General features: G+C 38.1%; 1 protein-coding gene across 1 annotated transcript in view; it reads right to left on the reverse strand.

Annotated features, from left to right (window-relative positions):
* LRCH1 (leucine-rich repeats and calponin homology (CH) domain containing 1) overlaps nucleotides 1-25,132 on the reverse strand; it is a 172,234-nt gene that overhangs the window by 100,134 nt on the left and 46,968 nt on the right. The gene's annotated exons all lie outside the window — the stretch shown is intronic.

A 25,132-nucleotide genomic window follows, 5' to 3' on the forward strand; every position in this document is an offset into this window, starting at 1 on the left:
AACCATAAAAACCCCTCATATCCATTTACATCTTGCAGATTTGCTTTCCCCTGATATATGTGGTGCTTCATGAATCAGCTGTATAGCAGGTTAGTCTGTTTGGATGGCTGAGTTCATCAGTTGGCCGCCTCTGGGTGAGGCGATAACTGAACTGGGATTGCAAGGAAGACACGCATATGCAACAGAAAACTTATTTCCTGCAGTTTTCATTAGAAAACAAGTTTTATATTAACAGGACTTCTGGAAACGGTTGGGAAGTAAGGGCTAGGAATAGGAGTAATCCTAAAACACATCTTATCTAGTCATGTTTACACATTTACCAGTGTTTGTGTTAAAGCAGTTTTGCAATAGCTTTGCATATGCTCTTGCCTAAAAATCACTCAACCCCTCTGCCCCTCATCATCACTTTCTATTTGTTTCTATTAAGTAATTTTACAGCAATAACAGAGGACTACTAAAAAAAACCCTCAGAATACTTAGCTGTTGTGCTAAAAGATACAGCATACACTTAAATCAGTAACAGTGTTTATTTACTGTTACGGAGAGAAAGCTGTTAGGACTGCACACATTAAAATCCAAAAGTGAAAGTACCCTAACTTTCAGAGGTGATAATCACCCAAAGGGCGTATCAAATTCCAACAGAGTTCAGGGTGTTAACCATTTTTTGAATACCAGGACTCCAACATTGAAAATTTTGTTCTGCACTGTTGGGTACAATCCTGATACAGAAAACTTGCCTTGAGGGCAGCATCAAACACTGCAAAGGATCCCTCAGAGATAACTAACAACTGAAGAAGCAAAAAGCTTATTTCTTAGGGGTAGCCAAATATGGTATACTGAGGGACTCAGGGATTCCTTCCTCTCCTGGCCTGGTCAATAAGAGCTGCTGCTCCCTAACATCTTTTTAAGTAGCAAGGCGGAGCAGTAATTCCAAAGGAACAGAGACACACCTTCTAGATAACACAGCTCACCACAAACACATAAGATGAATAGAAGGGGATGGTACTGCATTGAACACCCACACAAACACAGACAGCACAGATAGGTTCATCCTGTTGCTAAGGATCAATGCTCAGAGATAAAAAAGCCTTCACTAGTGTCTGCAATAGCTACCTCCCAAAACTTCAGTCCCTCTACCATCTATCTCTCAGACCCTTGTCCTGCTTGCTGGCTAGTCCAGCTTGAAGTCTGCTAGCAGATCACACGCACAACCTAGACAGACATTCACAGGAGGAAAAAAAAAAAAAAGAAAAAACAGTTCAGTAGGATAGGATAAGCCAGGGTGATCAGGCAACAGGGCTTTGCCAGGCAAATATACTAACCAGCTGCCTGGTTAAATGCAACTGGCCCCTTTTATTCCTTCCTTCTCTCCTTTTTCCCTCATACTCGTTCCTCCCCACTTCAACTTTGATCCTTCTCTTCTCTGCCTCTGGTCCTTGCCTTAAACATCCCATAGCAGATCTGTACAACCCCCAAACTCTTTTGTTCAGTCCCCAGTTCCACCCCTTCAGCACTCTGATACATCCTATGGGCCTTTATTCAACAGCTCCCCCCCCTCAGTTTGCCCGGCATTCCAGAGAGCCTTCCAGTGAATCACCCGAGCAGGTTTTGCAACAGGGACAATGGCTTCATCGGTCACCTTTGCTGGTTTTAGGAGCAGCTGATTCAGAGAGATTAAGTTGGCTCAGTTCTCCACCTCGTCACTATTCCTCTGGTCATTATCTGCCTATCTGAATAGCCATTAGCCAGATATCCTTACACATCTGATCTCAAAAGGCAACAAGCTTTTGAGACACCTTAGTTATTATTTCACCAACATTTTAGCATTTTTATTGTATTATTTAGTTCTATTTTTTATTTAAAAGCACTTAAGCATGATTAAATAAATACATTTTTCAGTATACTGTAGTCATTAAAAAATCAAAAATAAGAGGTGAAGAGAAAAACTTAATGACAGTTTAATGCAGTGGCAAATTATACCAAACTGTTAAAACAGCTGATGGTGAGGGGCAATGCTACTCTTCCCTACTATAATAAAACCAATCTTGCCCCTAACTCCTAGTTCCAGCCTTCCTTCCATCTTTCCCCATTCACTCCAGCACTTGTTCTTGTATCTTGCTGACACATTTTCATGAGTCCTGAGATATCGGTGTATCCCCCTTTACCACACTTTCTCTTACCATACTTCTTCCAGGTAAAAATTACTGTTACGTCTATCTTACAAGACAGGGATTGGAGACACAGCGACTATCCGACTGACTTGAAATTAGTTTTTCAAAGATACCATACATTATTTGCTTCAAGTGCAGGGGGGGGTTTATTATCCATATTTAATAAGTAACACAAGCCAGCAAGGCCAGACTAATAGGAAAAAGCCAGATTTGTCTGTCTTACCTCAGATGTATGTTCCAAGATGACATCTTATTTTCCTAAGAGAAAATTATCAGGCAGAGAGGCTGTAAAAGGATTCAGAGGAAGAAAAAAGTGCACAGTAATACTGCTGAAAGTGGCAGAGAAGGGGTGAAAGAGAGAGACAGAGAATCTCCCTGTCTTTACCATACACAAACGCTGCTCTAAGCACCAAGGTAGGTAGCCAGCTTTTGCCTGAAGAATCCAAGACACTTCAAGGGGTTTTTTGGTTTTGCTGAAGACTGAAGAGTTACATTGCCCAGCATTTACTAAATGTAAACATTAAGATTCAGAAAAAACACCTACATCAGCAAAGTTCAGATTCCTAGTTTGTACTGGTTCGGTGCCTTTACAATAGTAACAGTGTAGACCATAAACTAGTGCCAATATGGATACTTTTGCTATGTCTAACAATATACAAAGTTAGGGAATAAACAATATCTTTGCTTAGCTTTCACTATCAGTTCCAACAGAGAATTTTCACCCCATTTTTAAATAAGGCCAAAAAGTTTTAAGGTAATTATATTTTATTCACTATTTCTTTCACAATTAAAAAGTGGTTTGCATTGCTTTACATATAAGCAAAGGCTAGGCGTTCATTTAATTAACCAAAATGCTTTTTTCTCTGCTTTTCTGGTATGTTCTTAAATAGCAGCTATCTTCAACAATAAAAAAGGCTCAGTTCTACTGAGAATTTAGATATCACACAGAACAATTACATCAAAAAAATTGATTTATTTTAGCCTTGGCTATCAACATCATCCAAAAACTCTTTCTATACTGTGGTTAGTCTATTCATTATGCTCAGCCACAGGATACTAATTTGCTATGTTATTTGAAGGTCTTGTTGTCTTTTTTCATGTATGCCTTATTTGCTTTTTCCTCTTTCCCCAGAGGTCTCATCTTCATTCACATTTGTTTCAGACAATTCCACAAGGAAACCACAAGCACTGCCACAGTCCAGGACCTCAGCATAACCCTTAAGAACCTAACTTCTTTCCTACTTTTGTTCAAAACCTTGCAAACTAAGCATCTCAACTGTCAAGGCACAGAAGTCATCCTGATAAGCCACGATCAAAAAAAAGCAAGCAAGAAAAGGATTTTAAACTTGTTTCTAGTTCTCAGATAAAAAGTCCATCTGAAATATTTCCAAACTTATTGTAAAAATATATTCTACTTCTAAATTAACACAGAGTAATTCTGAACTTGAATATAAACCAGTATTTAAATCAAGTAACTTTTTTGAGAGTCTAGCATATTCATATAAAGAGTAAAAAAAATTATGCAGACAGATAAAGCTGTTACATTAACGATACTGTGGTACCAAGACACTCCTCTCTTTGTACAGTCAAATGACATCACTTTCACTATAAATAAAATACCTCTAGTAAAACAAACTAACTAAACCTTTTAGGTGAATCTGCTCCACTCAATATGCTTCAACTATTATCACCAGCCATAAAATGTCTTATACAGTTTTGAAATCGAGCATATTTATCTAAGATTTGCCACCATAAAAATAAAGGTATTTAAAAAAATACCACAGTTCACTACTAAATTTATGGAACATTAATGACAAATTCCCTGGTGACAAGATGCATGGATTTTTAAAACCACTTCAAAATTTAAATTAACTGAAGAAGTGCCAGGGAGATTTTAATATGCTTAGATTACAGAAAGTCAAGCCAATATTAAAATGGCTTACCATCTTGTTTAACCATGAGAAGACCCTGTACAATATTACTCCAGACAAACATCCTAACAAATATTCTGAGTTTTGTCCAAAGTGATAAAATAAAATGAAATTAATGATCTGAAAACACATCTAAACAGTGTAAGATTTATAATGATTGATTGCTTTTACATATGTGCAGAGAATTTGAGTGGTCAAGACTCCATGACAAGAAAAAAAAACAAATGTGTAACATTGTCCTTGTATTGGCTGGGACAGAGTTAATTTTCTTTCTAGTAGCTGGTATAGTGTTCTGCCTTGGATTCAGTATGAGAAGAATGTTGATAACACACGGATGTTTTCAGTTGTTGCTAAGTGGTGTTTAGACTAAGTCAAGGATTTTTCAGCTTCTCATGCTCAGTCAGCAAGAAGGCTGGAGGGGCACAAGGAGTTGGGAGGGGACACAGCCGGGACAGCTGACCCAAACTGGCCAAAGGGGTATTCCATACCATGTGATGTCATGCCCAGTATGTAAACTGGGGGAAGTGGGGCTGGCAGGAATCACCAGTTGGGAACTAACTGGGCATTGGTCAGGGGGTGGCAAGCAATTGTATCGTGCATCACTTGTATATTCCAATTCTTTTATTATTATTGTCATTTTAATATTGTTATTATTATCATTATTAGTTTCTTCCTTTCTGTTCTATTAAACTGTTCTTATCTCAACCCATGAGTTTTACTTTTTTTTTTTTCCCCAATTCTCTCCCCCATCCCACTGGGGGCGGGGGGGGGGAGTGAGCAGCTGTGTGGTGCTTAGTTGCTGGCTGGGGTTAAACCACAACACACTTAATCACGCTAACAAAAATGCTTATGAGCTGTGAAAAGAAAATATTCAGAATTACAAAAGAAAAATATGTTGCTCTTTTCTTAAAAAACAATAGTGCCTCATGGTGTAAGATAAAACTGCTTCCAATGTGTATAAATACACGTATGTAAGAAAACACTTACACAATTCCAAAGCTAGTCACAACTCAGTATTCCCACCTCACAGTCCTGGATAGCAAGTTTCTTAAGCTCCTTCTAACACAGAAGAGTTGGACCTGTTTCATTTGCTTATCTCCACTTTGAAAACATAATGTATTTACCCCTATTTAAAAACCATCCTTGGTTAAATTAATCTGGTTACATTAAGCCTCCCAAGTTCCTCCTGCTTCTCTCACAAAAGCCATGTGCCTTCCTCAATTTTCTTTGTTCCCTCAAGCTTGTTTACTGCTACATAAATAATTCTGAGAAAATTACTGCTGAATTATCCTCTTCTGTTACTAGGAATAATAACAAACAGGTCACTTGAGATCTGAGGTTAATGAAAAGTTCTCTCAACTCTCAAGTCCAGCTAAGATACAACTGTAATCTTCAAATTCTCAACATACACAAGAGGCATCTATATTTACTGATTCTTAGCTATTAATTGGGGACTTAAAGGAAGCAGTAACATTCCTGCAGGGACAAGCACTACCACTGCTATTCGAGATGAAATTCATGTAACTTCCAACTTTTATGAACAAATTACATTCAGTTATTGGTAGGGGAAAGGTAGTCCTGCAGCAAAAGATGTTCCAGATTTTTTTAAAACCGACACTACCAGGGGCTTGAGGCATTTTTGGAAAGGTTCAACCACCGCTGCAGAGACAATCATTCTCAGAACCAATCCGTCACAGGACTTCTCTTTTTGCGAGAGACTTCTTTGATCAGTTATGAAAAACAGGCAGTTTTGTGTCATGTTTCTCATCTGTGGACCACAGTGAGCCCATATTACCACCTCTGACCTTTAAATTGATAGAGATGTCTTTCTTTTCTTCCAGAAATGTTTTGCTTGCTTACTACCTTTCTCTTGTACATGCTTTCCACAAGCTTATCTCCTTGGAAGGTCAGTTGCAATTCTGCAAGAAGCAAGCCTTGCAAAACCCTGCAACAATAGTCAGCCTTCTACAGTAAGAAGGGAAAACTGCAATTCTAGATGAGTACAGAGAAGCACTCCTGCTCAGCTGGTTTAAACCTAATGTAAGAAGGAATAAAGGTATATACAGTCAAAGCACTCAAAGTTTTTTCACCCCTTCAGAAAGAGCACAAATTTGCTACTTAAAATGTAAACTTTGTTCAGAAATCTGCAGAGCTGTTATCAAGTCTAACTTTTCTTTAAAAACTGGGAATTGACATCTTTACTATTTGCTCATGTAACTTTCATAAAAACTTTATTCTTCTACAACTCTTCAATTCTACCTGGATAAACTTAATCCTCCTATACCCAGGGTTCATCAACTGCTTTTACATTCATCTGTGAAGACCATCTGAAATGGGCAAGACCGGGAAGAGTCCTGTTATTAAACAAGAATTTTCATTCCAGAATCTCTGGATTAGGCAGTCTAGCTCTCCTTTGGAAAACTGTTTAGCACTCAGAGTTTGGTTTTGTTTCTGACTATTGCTTGTATTTTTAGTAGTCATAAAGGAAAGAGGATGTTCTTTCAGGAAATCCTCAGGTTTCATGTCAAGGATCTGTAAACAGTTTGAGTGGAATAGCACTTTCAAGGTTTTATGTAATTAATATTCTTCACTTTGGAAACTACTGTTGCAGAGAAACTGTCCGAAGTGAAAATCAGTGCAAGATCTCTTCCGCCTCCAATTCCAACAGATCCAAAACACTTACAAAAAGTCCCTCTGACATGGAAGGTTCAGCAACACAAGTTCAGAGGGAAAGGTTTTCCATACCTTTGTTTCAGTAAGAATTTATAAAGAATAACTCCGTGACCTTTTACACACACTTGAATGTTATGTATCCAATAAGACTGTTTAATGTTTTGCCCACATTAGTCTACAACGAAGGCTTTTCCTTCAAGTTGTGTAGTCTACATACATCTTGATTTTACAAAGCCACGGGGATACCCTGGCTATTGCAGTGGTCCCCATTCCTGCAGCTCCAAAACATCAGACTTTAATCATATACAGCCACCACAGTTAGGGACACACCTGTATCAGCATTACATTACTCTGATTTTCAGCAACCCTTGTAATACTTTGTCAAATGATATTTAAAAAACAGAGATTGAAAGTTCCGTAACTAAGGGTCTGGGTTGATCTTTGCCAGCACTCATACGCCCGCACATCCCACACTCACTCCAGGCGCTGGCACCAGACACAGGGGCCTCTGAACACCGGTCCCACTCCAGCGGCCAGCACTTGGTTTCACTCACTCCAGTCTCTCCAGTCACAGGCACCGCAGACCCTGTGACCTGTAATCCCACTCCGGTTGCTGGCACTTAAGTCCATTCAGTCCAGTCTCTCCATTTGCTGGCACCACAGACAGACAGGCCCTCCAACTCATGGTCCAACTCCAGTTGCTGGCCCTCTGCTCCCCCTTCACACCCATGTGCACAGAATAGGGAGTCCCTCACCTAGGAAATGAGTTAAAAAGGAATTTAATAAGATAATACAGACTGGACTGATCAGGTGCAAGGCACGACAGACAAGCATACTGACCAGCAAATTATTTACAAGTGACTGGCCTTTTATATCCCCTAAATACCCCTGTTTTCCCATACATGTTCCTCCTCAAATCACTTAAATCACTCCCTTTCTCAATCTTTGGTTCAGCTCCAAAGCATGCCATAATAAATCCAGTGCAATCCCAAAATGCTCCTTCCCTGCAGCCCACAGTGTGCCCCATACCCCAGGGCAGGACCCCTCTCAGTCTAAAAGCTGCTCCAGCCTTGACTCATCCTGATGGGTCTCACACCTGGATAATGGGGCTGAGGCTTTCTGGGAGAGCATCTCTTCCTTCAAGTCCTTAATCTGTGTTCCTTGACTGCCTTTGTGGCTCTGTGCTCCTCTGGGCTTGTGGAGATGGGCCTTGGATGGGCTGATGGCTCCTGTGATGGGCCTGTAGTAGCCAGGGCAGGGTATTATTTGGGCTCCCCCTCTTGCACTATCTCTCTGTGCTCCTCCGCGGGGCTGCAGCTGAGCTTTTATCACATCACCTAAAAAAAAGGAGGCACAGCTATGCTAAAAGGAGATGTTAATTAAAACATTCTTGCAACTTTATCAACTAACTCATAACACAGATTTCCACATGGCATCAGATCAAAAACTCATCCAAAATTACAAGAATTAGAAGTATGTCTATCTTTTTAAAGCAAAAGCTAGGCTCCAAATATTACCTTTAAAAAAGGTGATTATGATACAGTATAGTTTCACATGATAACTTTCCTAATGTAAATTAGCTTTTTGCCTATGTCCAATTAATTAAAAAAAACCAAAATCTCAGTCTCTATTCTAGCTCATACAGTATTTTGGGAATCATATTAAATCATCAAAAGTTAATTTCTCTTATCCTGTCAATTTAACTTTCAAAACAAGGTCAGCCTTATTTAAAGTCTGCTGAACTGGAAAAACCTGATTTTATTACCTTTCTGAATTCACGTACAAGAAATAGAGAAGGTCATCCCAAATAGTACTAGTTATTAAAACAAACTTTGGACAATGGCCAAATGTAAGCCACTTAAGTGCAGCTCTAAAAGCATTAGAAACCATCATCTTTCAAAGTGCAATATATGATCAGAATTATTCTAGGCATTCTGTCCCTCAAAGCAGCGACAGAGATACTAACTTGCTGTTTCAGCAGAATAGGAAGTGATTTTCTTTGTACGCTTGACACAATACTTTGAAAGCAACATCTTTTATAAGCATCCTCCTGTTATTCTAAATAGAGTGCCAGAAAAAAATTCAGATTGTTGAAAATACACTGAGTGTGTCTACAGCAGCATTTTAGTTCAGATCGAGCATGGTAGTACAATTCAGAAATACTCAGTCTCTAAAAGAATATCACTATAGATTTGTAATCAGTTAAGAATCAGGTAATGTGAAAGAATATTAACTTTAGAAAAAAAATACATTTTCTCGTCACTATTTTGGCAAGAAGTGCTGCACTACTCCTGTCAGTTTTCATATCTTTGCACATTTGGCTTCCTAGAGAAAATATATTGCAGTTAATATAAATATCAGAAGATAATTTTCTAACAATCAGATACTGGACTATAAGAACAAATTCTCCTAATATTTTATTATTTACATTACCACTACAGTTTCCCCAAGACAGTCTGAAAGTAAGAATTAAAAGCAAGGCATAGCATGCAAGACCATAGCTAGTAAGCAAGAATAACTCTCTTTCAACAGCTGTAATTGCAAAGTCACACTGTATACAGACATCTATACTACTACCGTCACAGTGACACAGACATACTGAAACTCCTTTTGAACAATAACCAAGACCACCACATTCTCTTTTAAAGCATTGTAAAAGCACTTCCAAAATGCGTTAACCTAAGTCCTTTCTTCAGTATTCCCTAGACAGACTAACAACGAGAGTCTGCATTTGCTAACAGATGCAAAGTACATCAGAATTTATGTCAATACACAACTGGAGCAAAACTCTACAAGTAGGTTTATGGATAAATATGGCAGCAGACAAAAGGTGTCTGAGTTGTATATTTTGCATAGATGCAAAGCAAGGTTGTAAACAAAACTTAATCACCTTGGGTATTCTTTCACCAATAAAAAGTTGGGAATTCACAACAGGAGGAATACCTGGGAGTTCAAGATACCTGGCAAGAACAGATTGAACAGGTTCATACTTGACCCAGCTTTGCACAGATGGTTGGACTAGATGACCTCCAGTGGTCCCTTGCATCCTGAGTTATCCTATGATCCCATGAAATTTAGATACAAGGTTAGAAAAAGGCTTTTACTGAACTGCATATTTTAATTGATACTTGCCTTTTTGTTTACAAACAAATATTCTGTTTCAAGAAGCTAGTTTTGTGAAGTTGTAATTAGATCTTAACCAAAAGTTTCCAAAGGGAAAAGTTACCACTAAAATCAAATGCTAGTTGAACCAAAATTATCCCAAGTGAGAGAAAATCATAGATAAGAGATCCAAAAGAAGAGAACAACACAGCTTTGCCATCCAAGAAAGGCAATTGAAGGGGTATGTAGTAGAAAGATCACAAAATGATCTAAAGTGGAACCTACACTGCAATCATTTAGAAAATTTAAAATGGTATAGGTAAAAATCCAAACCACCTACTACTGTATTTTTATTGCCTTAGATATGATCACCTGGACATCAATACCACCAATTCACCTTAAACAGTAAGACTGTTTAGCATGCAATTCCTTTTATGTCACTGACACTTCTAAAGCTGGTCTTTATGTACTGGCTGGAGCACCAGTACATAAAAAAATCTGATGTCATCTGCATTCCACCAAGGGTGGAGGCAGACAAACACTTTCTCAAAATGAGTTCCCAAGAAATCCACATTTCATAAAACCAAAACATCCTGTTTCTATAAACAGAATTGTCAAGCAATCCATTCTAGAATGGATACTCAAGGAGAAATTCTTAATTAAAAAGTGACTTTTCCTGTATTTGATTTAAAACCGTCTTCAACATCAGAAATAACCTTCATTTTTATGTCCCTAATTCATATAGCAGAACACCAAAGAAGACACAAGTGTAAAACTATTGCAAGGAAAAAAAAAAACTTTGATATCTTCAAAAAAGTACCATCAGAAGCTAAAACTTATATAAATCACATTCTATAATTTCATATTAATATACTGTCTACTAGAAGAGCCTTTTTCATTTGTTCATACTGGAACATCAGTCATTTTGATTTGGCTATAGAGTGTGAACCTGACATCTACTGAGAGAAACTGAACAGTATCCTCAAGGAAGTCATTAAGCACCTCATATGAGAACATTTTTAGATATATCTCTTCACAACCCAATATATCAGTCAAGATTTTTGAGACTTTCCCCCCTAGAATACAAAGCCATTGCTGACAAAATCTGCAACCTGCCATCTTGCAACGTTCACTACAGCAATGTAAGATATTAGCATTCTACCTTCCCTAGAACAGGGGCTGCAGGTGGAACCACGTGCCAGCTTCTCAACACCACAATTCAGAGCCTGTCCTGTTAGTTTAAATCCACCTTCATCACCACTTAGCCTGGTCACCCTAGTTAGATAGGCAGTACCTTTCAGTAAGAAGCTAGATGGACAACTGCAGTAGCATCTTAAATTAGAGTAAAAGGAAATACCCCTCATTAATCAAAGCTCTTAGTTTATTAAAGACAAAGGTAAAAAAATAAATTTATAAACAACTGCAGAAGAGTGAATGTCTGATATAGTGGAACAGCTGATCTAGTAGTTAAAGAAAAAAAGAACAAATGACCAGAAGTTGAAGCTAAAATACAAAACAGTATGTGTAATTTCTTTTATTTATTTCCAAAGGAAATATATAACTAATCATACTATTATCACTGGTGTACTTTAAAATCGAGGCAGTACACGAGCCATGAATTTCTGATCTAGATACAAAGACTCAGGGAAATTTATCGCCAGTATTACGCAGAGGGTCAAACTGTACCAACATAAAAGTCTCTTTTAGTATTAAGACATATCAATTATTCCATGGTTCAACAAGTACAGTCCACTAGCCCCAGAATGAAAACAGCAGCATGAAATAAGGTGAGATACATCTGGTAAAGAATGACAGAAGTGACTAAATATTCTTGAAGTATTAGAGAAATTTCTCTAAAAGAAAGCAGCTTCTGCTAATGAAACAAAAAACCTTAACAGCTTATTGCTTCTAACATTTTCTTTTTTGTAACCATGCTTCCCATGGATTTAATTACATTATTCCACAGGAAAGACATAGAATGGTTATGCTCACATAACCCTAATAACTTAACTGTAATACTTGCCAATAAAGTAACGTTTTAATATTATTAATGATTATTATTAATCATAATAGTTACCAATAAAGTAATATATTTCTCCCTATGTCCCAACTTCTTTCACAGATCTTGACTGGCCTATCCTCAGGCTATACCTATTTCATGCATCAAGGAAGGACATAATTTTTTTTTTCATGTTTCTATATAATGCATTTAATATATTTAATACACATGCAATGACATAATGTAAACGGACTAAGACTGAGCACAAAAGTTACCTGGGTTTTTTTCCAAGCCGAATCAATTACAAGCTGAGGAATACCTTCTAACTGCAAATATTTTTATTTTTCTATGATAAGAACGTTGAGAAATAAGATAGCTTTGTTAGAGACAAGGAAGGAACATTTTTTAGAGGCAGTCTGATTCCTTCAAATACTGTTAACTAAGAAGGTGGTTTATCTTCAGTAAGTACCATATCAAAAATAATTTTTACAAATAGCAAACATTCTATAAAACTACTTGGCTAGAGGCTGTTAAAAGTAAGAAATGTAAACAGCTTAGACTAGCTAGCCATCAAAACATGAAATAAAAGATTCTGGTTTAGAGGGACAGCTGTATTTAGGACAACTGGCAAGGTTTCTGATTAGTCCAGCTAAGTAAAATTCAACCTTTCTGCAGATTGAGCCCAGGTATCCTACTGAAGCTGAACTTTCTTTTTCATAAATGGTTTAGAACAAAAGCATTTGCATTTTAGAAACAGTAATTTTGGAGGCAGATAGCTCTCAAACATTAGCACTGATACAGAATTAATAGTCTTTGCAGAGTCATTCACTAGTCTGGCAATCTCAAATTTGTGTGATCACAAAGTTGATCAGAAGTAATTTTATTTGGGCCATATTTCCAGACTACTGTGTTAACAAAGCCTTACACTGCAAATTTAGAACACAAAAAACCAATTCTGATTTCTCAGGAGATTTTAGAATAAGTGTTTTATGGATATTTATGAGCGCTGTCTAGAGCAACACAGATTCTCATGCAGAATTTGTCCATGCTGACTTCACCCACAAAAAAATCGATATAATTGTATTTTTATACAAATTCTAGTCAGAAAAGCTTTCCTTTCCTGCAGCACCATGCATTATTCCCACTTGTTCCAATAAAAAATTGTGGGAAAAAGCTAACAGATTTGGGAGGGATGTAGAGGGAAGCAATATCCAGCCTTTTCATACCTTTTATTGGTGTTAAGATTTTTCAGATTTAAATAGTTAGCCTCTCATCATTCTCCTGACTATTCCAAACTCCTGGTTATGTAATCATCCAAACTATTCAGAAATCGTTCAGAAGCCTACATTTATTACAAGCACACATTCGCATGTAGGACCTGGTGTACTTGTTTCTTGGCAGGGGGACGACAGTGTGTGTTTGTTTTGTTGGGTTTTTTTCACTTTTAAAGGTAAATCCCACTATACTGGATAGAAACATAATGAAACTTCACGGACTTGTTCTATTCCCCACATGTATAGTCTCAACTGCAATGCTCGTGCTTCACTATTCCCATAGCAATACCATGATTTATTTCTTCATTTTAGAGCCTTTCCCCATAGAGGCTACACCTTACACTCATTCTTACTTTCCTTTAATGAGTACTTGTACAAAAGCCTCTTTTTTTTCAGGCTACCATTGCTTCATAGATAAACACGGCTTAAATTTTTCTGATAAACTGAATGTTGGAAGGATAGCATGGCCACATTTCCCACAGCTTAACATCTAAGTGCATAACTAAAATGCTTCAGTGAGACTACCAATTACTGTAGTTATGTTACTACCGCACAGAACTGTTCAACACCAAACTGAGCTATAAGATTCCAGAAGCCATTTTTAGCCTTGGGCACTAGGCCAAAAATAACCTTTTCAGTTCTCTAGGAAGACAAATGTACAAAGATATGAAAACTGACAGGAGTAGTGCAGCACTTCTCGCCAAAATACTGATTTATTTATTTTCCTAAAGTTAATATTCTTTCACATTACCTGATTCTTAACTGATTACAAATCTATAGTGATATTCTTTTAGAGACTGAGTATTTCTGCATCGTACTACCACGCTTCTGTGCCAGATGCCACTATAAAGTGAGCTCTTCAATCCTGCATTGTGTTAATACGTTTAAAATCCCAGGATTTAAGACCATAATGAAAAGATTCAAGGTCTACATCTTCACTACTATCCCAACGTCCTCCAGAGCAAAGCTTCACTTCAAATGCCTCAACATTCATTCTTCAAGATATCTTACACCATCTTGATTGAGATGTAAAAATAAAAGCCAGAGAACCAAAGCTGGATTGCTTTCACTTTTGTCCTTGATCTGTTCTGAGATCTGGATTAAGCCATTCAAAATTTCTGTTCCTCAGTTTTTCCCACCTGTAAAACCAGGGATAACCTGCATCATTATAGAACAATGAAATAATTCACTGAGAAGAGCAAAGTTTGCAAGGTAATTTTTAACGGAAATATAGAACAAGGTCTATGCTAGGACCAACTAAAACTAGAAATCACCTTTTAAAGTCATTATATTAACACTCAATATAATTAATGAAAGGCTTTTAAATTAATCAAAACACAACAAATTTAAAAGACTACTTTCTCTACCCTTAGAAGCTCCTGACTCGTTGGCTGAATGTCAAAGTTACACACAGCACACTTTAACATAGCAGTATTAGCTGTAATACCACAATACAAAACGATATACCAAGAGAGTGGCTGTCTTATCTCTAAATTCCCTTACAAAAATTTTAGCAAATTGAAGTTACTGGATATTTTATAGTAGCTCATCTTTTCATTCAAATCATAAGATCCATACCACATGCACCAAAGATTTTCTTTGAAGAGCGTGCCATAGATCATCTTCACTTTCCATGTTGAATTTGAGTAAGCACATCGAAAAAAAAAAGAGGGCAGTTCCAAAGATGGGGAAGAAATGTGCCAATTTTTTTTGAAGAAAAAGCAGCAATTTCAGACTCAGCAGCCTCTTTCATCCCCCCAAAAATTCATCAGAAAAATAACAGATGAAACTACACTGTCAAACTAACATGATAGTTCTCCATCAAATTTGAAAGTTCAGATAGAGAATGGAAACATCCATTATAATACACCTGTAAGTCAGTAAAGCACTCCATTAGTTTCCACACATTTTGACTAAGAAACTACACCATCTGCTCATGAGAGAGTAAAAAAAATAATCAAGAACTACACACAATGACAAAGTACGTTGATGTTGTACACAAACTAGGTACCGGTACTGATAGGTCTTAAAATAAGACAAAGTATGGAAACATAAAACTTTTTAGACGGACCCCACAAACAAATTCTTGGTCACACATCTTTCTTCAAAAACAATACTAAGCAGGGGAAAATACCATGTCTGGTAAAACTTGCAAGTGACAGGATGCATACGAGTGAGGAAAAAAACCAAGTCACTAACACAAAGCAATCTGAACTGGCTGGTAAACAAAACACAGGCAAAGAGTAGGCATTCAGCCAGCCTGAAATTCAAATCTTGGAACAGGGTTCTCAGGCAAAACTTACCCAGTAGGGAAATGACATTGTACACAGTGGAAGGCAAAAAGACAGTTTTCTTGAACTGGGATGAACTCCAAAAAAAATTAAAAATAAACCCTAGCAACACAACATACAAGCATGGGAAACCTGGGTTTAAGTTTCTCCCCTTAACCAATCACAGCTGCTGTTTCATAACTAGGACATCTTCCCCCAGCTCCAACTGCTGAGAAGGCTCCTTTCACCTTTGACCAGAAACCCCATCCCAGAAATCTTCATCACTGTCTGTATTTCTTCATTATGTAACATGAATGACATTACGTTCTCCCTCCTTCCCCACCGAATAAACAGACAGCTTTGTTGTTACTACACTTGCCATGCCTTAAAAAGACTGAATTGAATGAATTCAGCTAGGCCTCGCTAGTCTCAAAATACAGTAATATGTCAATGGTACGACCTGTCAAGTACTCAATAGTTTTACCCCCTATTTCTCCCGTCACTACATTTATAAATAGTTAAAAGTTCAAACAGTAAAAATAAAAAGTCATTTTAGAGACAATTTCGCTTGCCATGGTAGCAATTTCACTACTTTTAAATTCTCTGACACAAGGGTCTTACTATACATGAACTGTTGTATTTGTATTTTTGCTATCTTGCCTTACTTCCTGTAAACCTTATCCAAGGGTGTATTCTGTTCCACTTCTTTCCTTGGATTAATCTCTGATTCCATTTTCTTTTCCTATCGCATTTCTTGCCCATTTTCCAAAACTTCTCCATCAGTTCCAGTGATAACCAGCTTATCTTTGCACACACATTTTATGAACCTGTTTCTTTCTGTTCACCAAACAACAGATCCAACTTGTCATTCATGCCATTCTCTTCACATTTAAAGGTGGAGGGGGTTTTATTTCTCATCTGATTTTCTTCATTTTTACTTTTTGCATGTCTAATGTAGTGCTACAAAGGAGCGATGCCACTGCAAAAAACGCAACCAAAGATGCAGACTTAAGATGTTAAAAAAACCTGACATGTCTGTATACACACAATAAATCAAAGTGAAACTGTCATTTGTAGTTACTTTGCTTGTTTTGAAATTTACTGCTTTATATTATAATCTACATTATAAAGAAATCAAGGCACATGCCATGTTTAAATATACTTCCAAGATACTTTTTGCTGAATTTAGTTTCTTTAATTCAAAAAATTATTTACCTTAAAACCTCCACCCCCATATTAATGCCAGTTGTCCCAGCAGTGTCTCCTACCAGAAAGAAGTACTTACAGGGCTGTATGAGTAGAAAACACCTAACTAGTCTATACAGTTAAATCCAAAAACTAGAAATTAAATCTGTTACCAATCCTGCATTTTACAGCACTGCAGTTTTGGAAGGAAATAAAAGTTCTGTTTTTAAAACAGGTGTCCCAAGCCTACCTTGATATTGGCAACATCCACTTCAAAAAGGAAGGATTATCAAGGAAAGTGCAGAAACAATTGTAGGGAGACACAAAACATTTATAATGTTTACAACATTTGCAATTTATATATGCAAGCAGTTGGTGTATTTCAATAAATTAACTTATTGAAAAACAGAAAAGGTAACAGACAGCAAGTATCTTTTGACGTATTTTCCTATTTGTTCAGTACAAATAATTCCCCCCACTCTACAAAGAGTATTTCCAAACCAAGAAGAAGAAAACCACCTGTACAAACAATTACTGCAACTTGTACCAAGGAATAAAATCACCCAGCTACAGAAAACTGACATAAAAACCTTATCCATTCAGCAGCACAGGTCACTGTTAACATGGTGCTCAGCTGTTTTGCTCTTGTTCTGCTTCTCATAAAGATCAATTCAAGAACTCTGTTCTGATATTCAAAACCTCCAGCTGTTTCCAGTAACTTCTGTAACCATACCTAGAAGAGCTACCTCACACTGGCATCATGAAATTATCAGCTAGCTTTTAACTAAAGGAGTCAGAATTCCCGCAAGCTCAGCTGAACATGAAACTTTTCATGCAGCTTCAAAAGTGAGCGCAAACCTCAGGCTCCAAATTAAATGCAAAACTAACCCTCATTTGGCTCTGCCAAAGATCATCGTCTCACTCGCAAGTTTTGCCTTTTTTTTTTTCTTTAAAAATATTTCTCCTGTGGACTGGGATAGAAGGACGAAAGACTGTTATTGTTATTTCTATTTTTAAATAGTTAGGAGGTTTACAGATATTATGGTGTTCTGCACCATACAAGGAAAGAAAGGGATAAAAAGGCAAGCTGGCCAGCAAGACACCCTTGGGGGAAAGAGGCTGGGGAGAAGCGTTAGAATTTTAGAACTGAACTCCTCCCACAAAGACATATCTACCCACAAATTAAGGAGAAAGTAATTAATCCTCCAGAAGCTTAACTCCTCAGTACCTTTCCAAAGAACTACTCTGATGTATGCATTATACCTTGCAAAATATGGTCAGCAGAGAGCAGTCAGAAGTCAGGAGACGTAACACCCATTTCCACTTTTGACAGTGATCTGCATACTGAATACAGTGGTAACATTTCTGGCTCTTTCAGTTTTACACATGGGACAACAATAAATGGGTACCCTATTTTCATCACTCTGGTCTCAAAAGAACACGTTAAGGATACCTCTCCGGTTTCAGAAGTGCCATTTAAATTATATTGATTTTAATTGTGAATTAGGGATTTAACCAGCTTGGGAACTTTCACAAATCAGGTAGATGGTTACTAACAGAGACAGCAAGAACACAATCAACAGAATGAACAGTCTTGTGTCCTGAGGAAGTTACTCATACTTCAGAATGGTCATTTCAATACGCAAAACATCACTCCCTCCATCTTGGTTGCTCTTACAACTCTGTAAGCAGCAAAAATGTCACTGGCTTTTCCTTCTGCAGGCAAATGGATGCTAAGCTTCCCAAACTTAAATTCAACAGTTAATCTTTTAAAGTATGAATTTTAAACTATTATTTGTAGCATAAAGCCTGTAAATGTCAGGTATATTAGAGTCAAATAATTTTCTCCATGTTTATCTGCGTTCACAAAATTCTAATCATCAGTGTTAATGTAACTGCTCAAGAAATCCATTTTTTGTCACTTTTACGGGTATCAGAAAAGTATCCCAAGCCATTACACTCAACCAAGAATATACAGCTCACCTCCCTGCTTGTAATCCTTTCCCTTCTTCCACTTCCACCACTTCATGTATTTTCACTCAGTGCTTCATAAATTTTCACGCACTTTGTATGACACTTCTACCTTCAAATAGTATCTTCTTTCTATCCGTTTTCTTGTTTAAACCTGTATTACATTGGCATTTGCCCCCTTCCTCTTCCAAGTCACAGTTCTACTGGGCAAATATTCATTCTACTTTGTCATAGCCAATTCTACCCTGATCTCTTCCCCTCACAAAAATATTTAGTGTTTTCAAAACTCTAAGTATAGTTACTGTATTAAGATTCACACTGTCTCTCCTGTTTTACAGATGCCTAAACCAAGATCTCTCTTGTGCCAAGGAAACAAAAGAAACAGACCAGAGGAAGGAAGAAAAGGAGGCTCACAAATCACATAGGGATATTTGGCTTCTACCTCCCACAAGGCCTGTGATCACATGCGAATGGATCTTCAAAAACAAAGTTGTTCAGCTAGAAACATTTGAAAAGGCACCTGTAGCACCTTTACTACCATAATAGCACTTTTGGAGCTCTGAGTCAAGTCTTTTCCAAGGCAGATGGGCCAAGGGCACACAAAGTGACAACATTTCTACAAAAGCAATCAGTTTTCATCCATTTACATGCACAGCATGGCCAAACATGGCTCTGGCAATTCTAGGTTGAGCTGTTTAAAAATCAGCCACCCTAAATTGGAAGTTAACTTTAAGGGTAAAGGTTCAATAAACTCCTGAGTTTATTCCTGCTGAAGTTGAAAGATCTCACCCTCCCTCTTATCAGGTGATTTCTAGTCTGCTACCTCTCCTGACTTAGTCCTTGCACTAGCTTTGAAGCTCCTCTACAAACAAAGCAAGCTAGGCAAAAAAGAAACAAACAAACAAAAAAAACCACCGCACTCGGGAAGGAGACTGCCACACGCACACACTCACACACACACACACAGAGTCAGTGGTAGAAAGCCATTAATCTGCTCAAACCACATTCTGAAACAGCAACCAGGCAATTGAGCACTCCTAATTTGTTTCATGCAACAAAAGGCACTCTGAGCTAATTCACTTTATTTTGTGCTGAGAAGAGCCTAACAGCACCTGCAAAGTCACTGACTGCATTTCAGCTATGGGGCATAAATCTCCAGACAAAAGAGGTAACTTTCAAAAGCACAACTGACTAGACTTCATATAGCAAAAGAACTAATAGACTCTTTTCAACAGCAGTCAATAGTCTTGCTGTTTATATGATCCAGAAGCAAGGACATACTCAGACTTGGGGAAGAAAAAGAAAAAAAAAAAAGACCAAAGGGCTTTCAAGGGTATTCTGCAGTTGTAAGTTGCTAAGCATGTCTACACTTCTAAAATAAAATCATTTAATTTGATAAAGCTCTTTCACAAAGCACTGCTTATCAGATAAAAAAGAACCTAGAATATGTTAATACAGAGATGTCCAGACAGACCACATTATGAAGTTACAGTCTGAAATTGCATTTATACTGTTGGACACGTAATAATGAACACAAAATGAACTTATCTTCATTTTTTAGCCTTGATACAAAGACACATTCTATAGTAATCTCAAAAAAGTTACATCCCATAAGTTTTGGCTGCAGGGCAATATTCAATTCATCTGTGAGAATAAACAAGCATACTTCCTCCTCTCTCCCTCTCCTAACACTTAGGATATTATTTGTGTGAGAGAGAGTAAGTAAGGTTAGAAATATTCAAATAAACACAGGAAGGCTGTAGGAAGGGACTGACTATTGAACATAAAGAAGAAACCAGAGTTTTATTCTTTTTTTTTTTCAGATTTATAATTAAAGATGTTATTTTTATTGATGTGAGTTTGGATAAAATGGGCAAAATGAAAGGTTCTCAAGAAGCCTCATCGAAAAAACCCACAATGTAATAAAAATTTGAATTCAAGATGATGAATTATAAGCTACTCAAAGCAGTAATTATCAGAGAGAATTCTTAAAAGGAGAGGGGCATATCAAATCTCTTTTCTTCCCTAGTGATCAAATAATAACCAAATTCTAACAAAGAGTCCATTTGGCAGTCATTTTTGGTTTATGAAAGCATGCAGTAGCACAAACTAGTCTGTATCTGTGACATCCTTCCCAGTACAACCTGCATCTCTAAGTGGAACCAACTGCACATCTACTGCTATAATTAGAAGAATTCCCAGAAGTGAAGGAAGAATTACATTAATGGAGGAGTTGGAGAAAATCAGTGAGAATGAATTATGGCAATCTAATATACACAGTTGTTCATTTTTTAAAAAAATGGTAAATAAGAATTATTTTTTTTTGTTATTAGCAAAGAGGACTGAAAAGCACGTATTTCACCTGAACCAATATCAATACCCAAAACAAGAAATAAATTTTTTGGAAAGACAAACAGAAAGACCTTCTAGCTGTTGGGTACAAACAAATGCATTCCTGAACTTAACCATGATGGAAGACAACTTGTAAATTTGTTATTGTTTTTTTCCTTTACATGATCCCACAGGAAGCACTTAGATGCCAAAATTCAAGCTAAAGTGCCCCAAAACCTAAAATTAAAACCCTACAGGTTCTCCAAAAGCTGTTCAGGTGCTACTGGGATTTTTGGACCACCTTGAAAACAATTCTGTAGTTATACAGTCCGAAGAACTACTTCAAAGATGCTGCCAGGCAGGCTAAGATGTCTTCAGCACAGCAATGTCTGAAGAGCACAGTCCATTTATAAACATTTTAAAAAAACAGCAGGTAGGAAGGAGTTCTTTTGTCTAGTGAGCATTCTAAAGTACAAAAAATAAACACATATTCTTTCCAGAATTTCACACTCTCAAACTAGCACTCAAATACTTCAATTTGTATTTCTTTTCAAACAATCTAACACCTGATTAAAAAAAATATTTGCTTCTCTCCCACATGATCATAAGCAGCAGCAAGTAGTCCTTCCTTGTGTGCTTAACTCACACAGTAGAAACGGATGAAACAGGTATTCACCAGAACAGGTTGAGAGGATCTGTCTTTAGAAATACAGAAAAAGCCTACAGAAAGAGGTTGAAGTGATACAGGCAGCCATGGTTACACATTTAAGCAACAGCTTTGGGGCTTTTTCTTCCTCTCTTATAAACTAACATGCTTCCAGCATTCCCAGTGGTTTTGAGGAATATAATTGCATACTATTACTTAAGAACTATGTGATTACTGTGCCACTGTCTTCTGCATAACCCAGCCTGTAATAAAAGTGATAAGAATAGCATTTATTATTTTGAAATGGTTTTTGCAATGCACCCACACTGATGTGGTTTAAAACATCTGACTAAACTCAAGATACTTTACGTAGAGGTTTTATTTTCTTCTAACAGTACTGCACACCATGCAAACTCCCTTCTGTGTGCAAAGATACTGTCTGAAAGTTCATCTGACCGGGTCACTCAGCTCTTTAGCAAAACTTTCAAAGGCTGAGGAGGAAATGTCCTATCATGTCTCTATAAGCAAGATGTATTCAACACAAAGAAAACTCACAGAAGAAAAAGCATACCAAGAAGCTGCACAAATAGAAAGTGACAAGTATAGTTAAGCCTCTACAGTTACTATGGAATGCAACTGCAGTTAAGAAAAGTCAAACCATTCAGTACCAGCTATTAAAGGCAACCTACAGCCCTTTCATAAGTGTATTAATTGCCTCACAAAAGCTGATGTCTAACTTCAGGAAAAAAAAATAAATGCACAAACAGAGAATATAAAGTTTAACACCTCTGTCTTCCTCAGACCTACCTAAAGCACTCAGAACTTTTCTAGAAAACAAGCTTGATAATATTTTATTTGAGAGTAGCTGTAGACCATAATTTTCTGAATCCAAAAATACTGTCAGTATCTAGTGCTAAAATACTGTCAAGATGCAGACATCGTTTCAGTTTTCTGGAAATCCCCTGCTCCTCAGACCTCTAAACTCAATCCCCCAGACTAGTCTTCTCTAAATCAAGGACTGTCTTTATTTTTCAGCGAGACCAGCCCTCTTTAGCAAAAAAGCTTTAAGAGTGAAAGGCTACCCCTACCCCAAACATCAACGTTTCAGAGACATGTCAGCACATAAAAGTCACTCATTGCAAGGACATATTCCAAGTAGTACAAGAAAGTAGTGTTTTTATACTGTGCACGTTTATGGAGAGGAAGCGAGAGAAAATTCCCATCAACAGTTTGCCCCAAGAGCTTCAGAAATCTGGGCTTAGGCCAAGAAGCTCTTCTGTTTATATATTCTACTTATGTAATGTAACAAGTGAAAAGGAACACAGATTTTTTGGAAATGTATCAACTTAGGACTTAACTCACAAGGCAAACAATTCCCATTAAACAGTTACAACATGTGGTTACAAACAAAAACATAAAGTAACTATAGATTAACACATGGTACTCCCAAAAAGGGACAATGAAAAAAGGGCTGCTGTTGTTACAAGGTTGAGACACGGTCTGCTCTATACTGCTGTTTATACCAAACAAAAAGGGAATGAAAATCCCATCCTACATTTAATATCATATTGAATGTCTTCTATGCAAACTCTGACAAAAGCACATTAACGCTTGAAGGCAAAGACTACTTTTTTCCTGAGTTCTCCTCTGAATAGAAAACTTCCTAGAACGAGTAAGCACGTAACAAGCATATACTACCTATACGCACAACACAGCTCATGCTTATACAGAACATACTTACACAACATACAAACACTAACATGTAATCACTGCCCATCAAAGAATTTTTTTCCAGTACATAATTTTGTTTTCCAACAGTTTGGATCAGTATCAGGTCAAACCAAACAAGCTAACTTTCTGGATTTCCAAACTACTTATCTCATGGCATGTCTTCATTAGACTACAACTTTAAAAAAAGAAAATAGATAAGACATCTTGCTTGGGGAGACAAGCTGAAAGTCATTCTTCTAACTACATACAGTTCCACTATCATGCCTTATCCCTTTCACTATCACATCTGTTACTGAGTCAGTTAATGGTTAACACAGCAATTCATGCTACCAATTCATGGTAGTTTCATTCATCAAGTTTCCTTAATATTTCTCTTTTACTGATATGATGATATAGGTGTTCAAACGGAACACTGCGAAATCCATTCAGCAACAGCGAACAAGTGACAGAGCTAATAACAATTACATATGACGCCTACCACACATCTGAGACATTACTCTGTTCCTTACAGCTGGGATAGATACAAGTACGCAGTCAGCACATATAGGAAGGCATAAATACCCTCATGTGCAGGAGCAGTTGAGAATTTTGGTTCATGTTATCACATGTTTGCATGCAGGTATAGCACCTGCTGTTTTGTGGGACAAGAACAAGTGACTACATGTCTGCTCCATTGCTGTAACACAACTATCTTCAGCAGGCAAATGGGGACACAAAAGGGCACGCGGAGGCGGTACACTAAAGATCTTAGGAATACGCTAATATGTTCTTCTAGTGCGGGTTTGTACTGTTCTACCTAGTGATGCTATCTAAAGAACAGACTACATTCCAACCCCTGGCACAAATACGGGCAGGAAAACAGATATGACCCTTTGTGGGGGTCTGCCTCCTTAGGTGAGAAACAAGTGTGCCTTTTTTCACGTTGGAAGGAGGGTGTGAGGGCAAGGTAAATGCAAACTGGATACACCTCCCCTCACCGCTCCTGCCTGCAGGGTTGTCAGGCCTGTCCCCTCTGCAGATTTACATAATGATGGTGTCCCCCAGTGTAGAATACGCACAGTGCCTGCAAAGACGGATTTCTCTCCACATTTGCCTTGGGAGACAGCGTTACATACAGAGCTGGAACTACGGCTACATGACTGTAAGGATACAAGGGTGGATGTCAACCCCAGTGTCAGACAAGTGGCATTTGTGAAAGGTAGCACGCTCTCTGGGGTAGCTGCAGCGCAAAAGCCTTCCTACGGACGTGCCTCCATCTGCGGTGTGCAAATAGGCACACGAGTGAGATACAGACAGGCATCCCCTCCGTGCCAGGTGGGTCCAACCTACACGCAGCGGGAGTGAAGGAGCAGGTATCCCACCTGGCAAGCGTAATTCCTCACAAAACCGATCCAAAGGTGGGCTGGCTGCCACCTCGAACCTCAGCGGCCAGGGAAGGGTGGCAGAGAGATGCACATTCCCCAGAGAGGGGGGGGAAGAAGACAGGTGCGAGCAAGAATCCACAAAAGAATCCACACGCGCTCCCCCGGCTTGCCAGGGGAGAGCCAGCTCTTCCTCACCAAATGCGGAGCGAGGGGAGGGAGAGGAGGGTGTGCAGTGATCCAGCCATATGGGAGCAAACACCTACCTCATACACGAAGGGGGGGGGGGGGATAAAGAGAGCATAGGGTCCACGGAGAGCTGGGAAGCAGGCTCGGTTTCCTTGTGGAGACGGGCCCACGGGAGGAGGAATGAATGCCTCAGGAGGTGGAGGGAAAGGGTGGAAAGCGGGTGTTCTCCTCACAGGGAGCTTGGGGGGGCAACTAGGATGCCAGAGGGAGCGGAGAGGGGGGTGGAAGGTGGGTGTCC

Source organism: Haliaeetus leucocephalus, unplaced genomic scaffold, assembly GCF_000737465.1.
Source record: "Haliaeetus leucocephalus isolate CR32 unplaced genomic scaffold, Haliaeetus_leucocephalus-4.0 Scaffold897, whole genome shotgun sequence".
NCBI lineage: Eukaryota > Metazoa > Chordata > Aves > Accipitriformes > Accipitridae > Haliaeetus > Haliaeetus leucocephalus.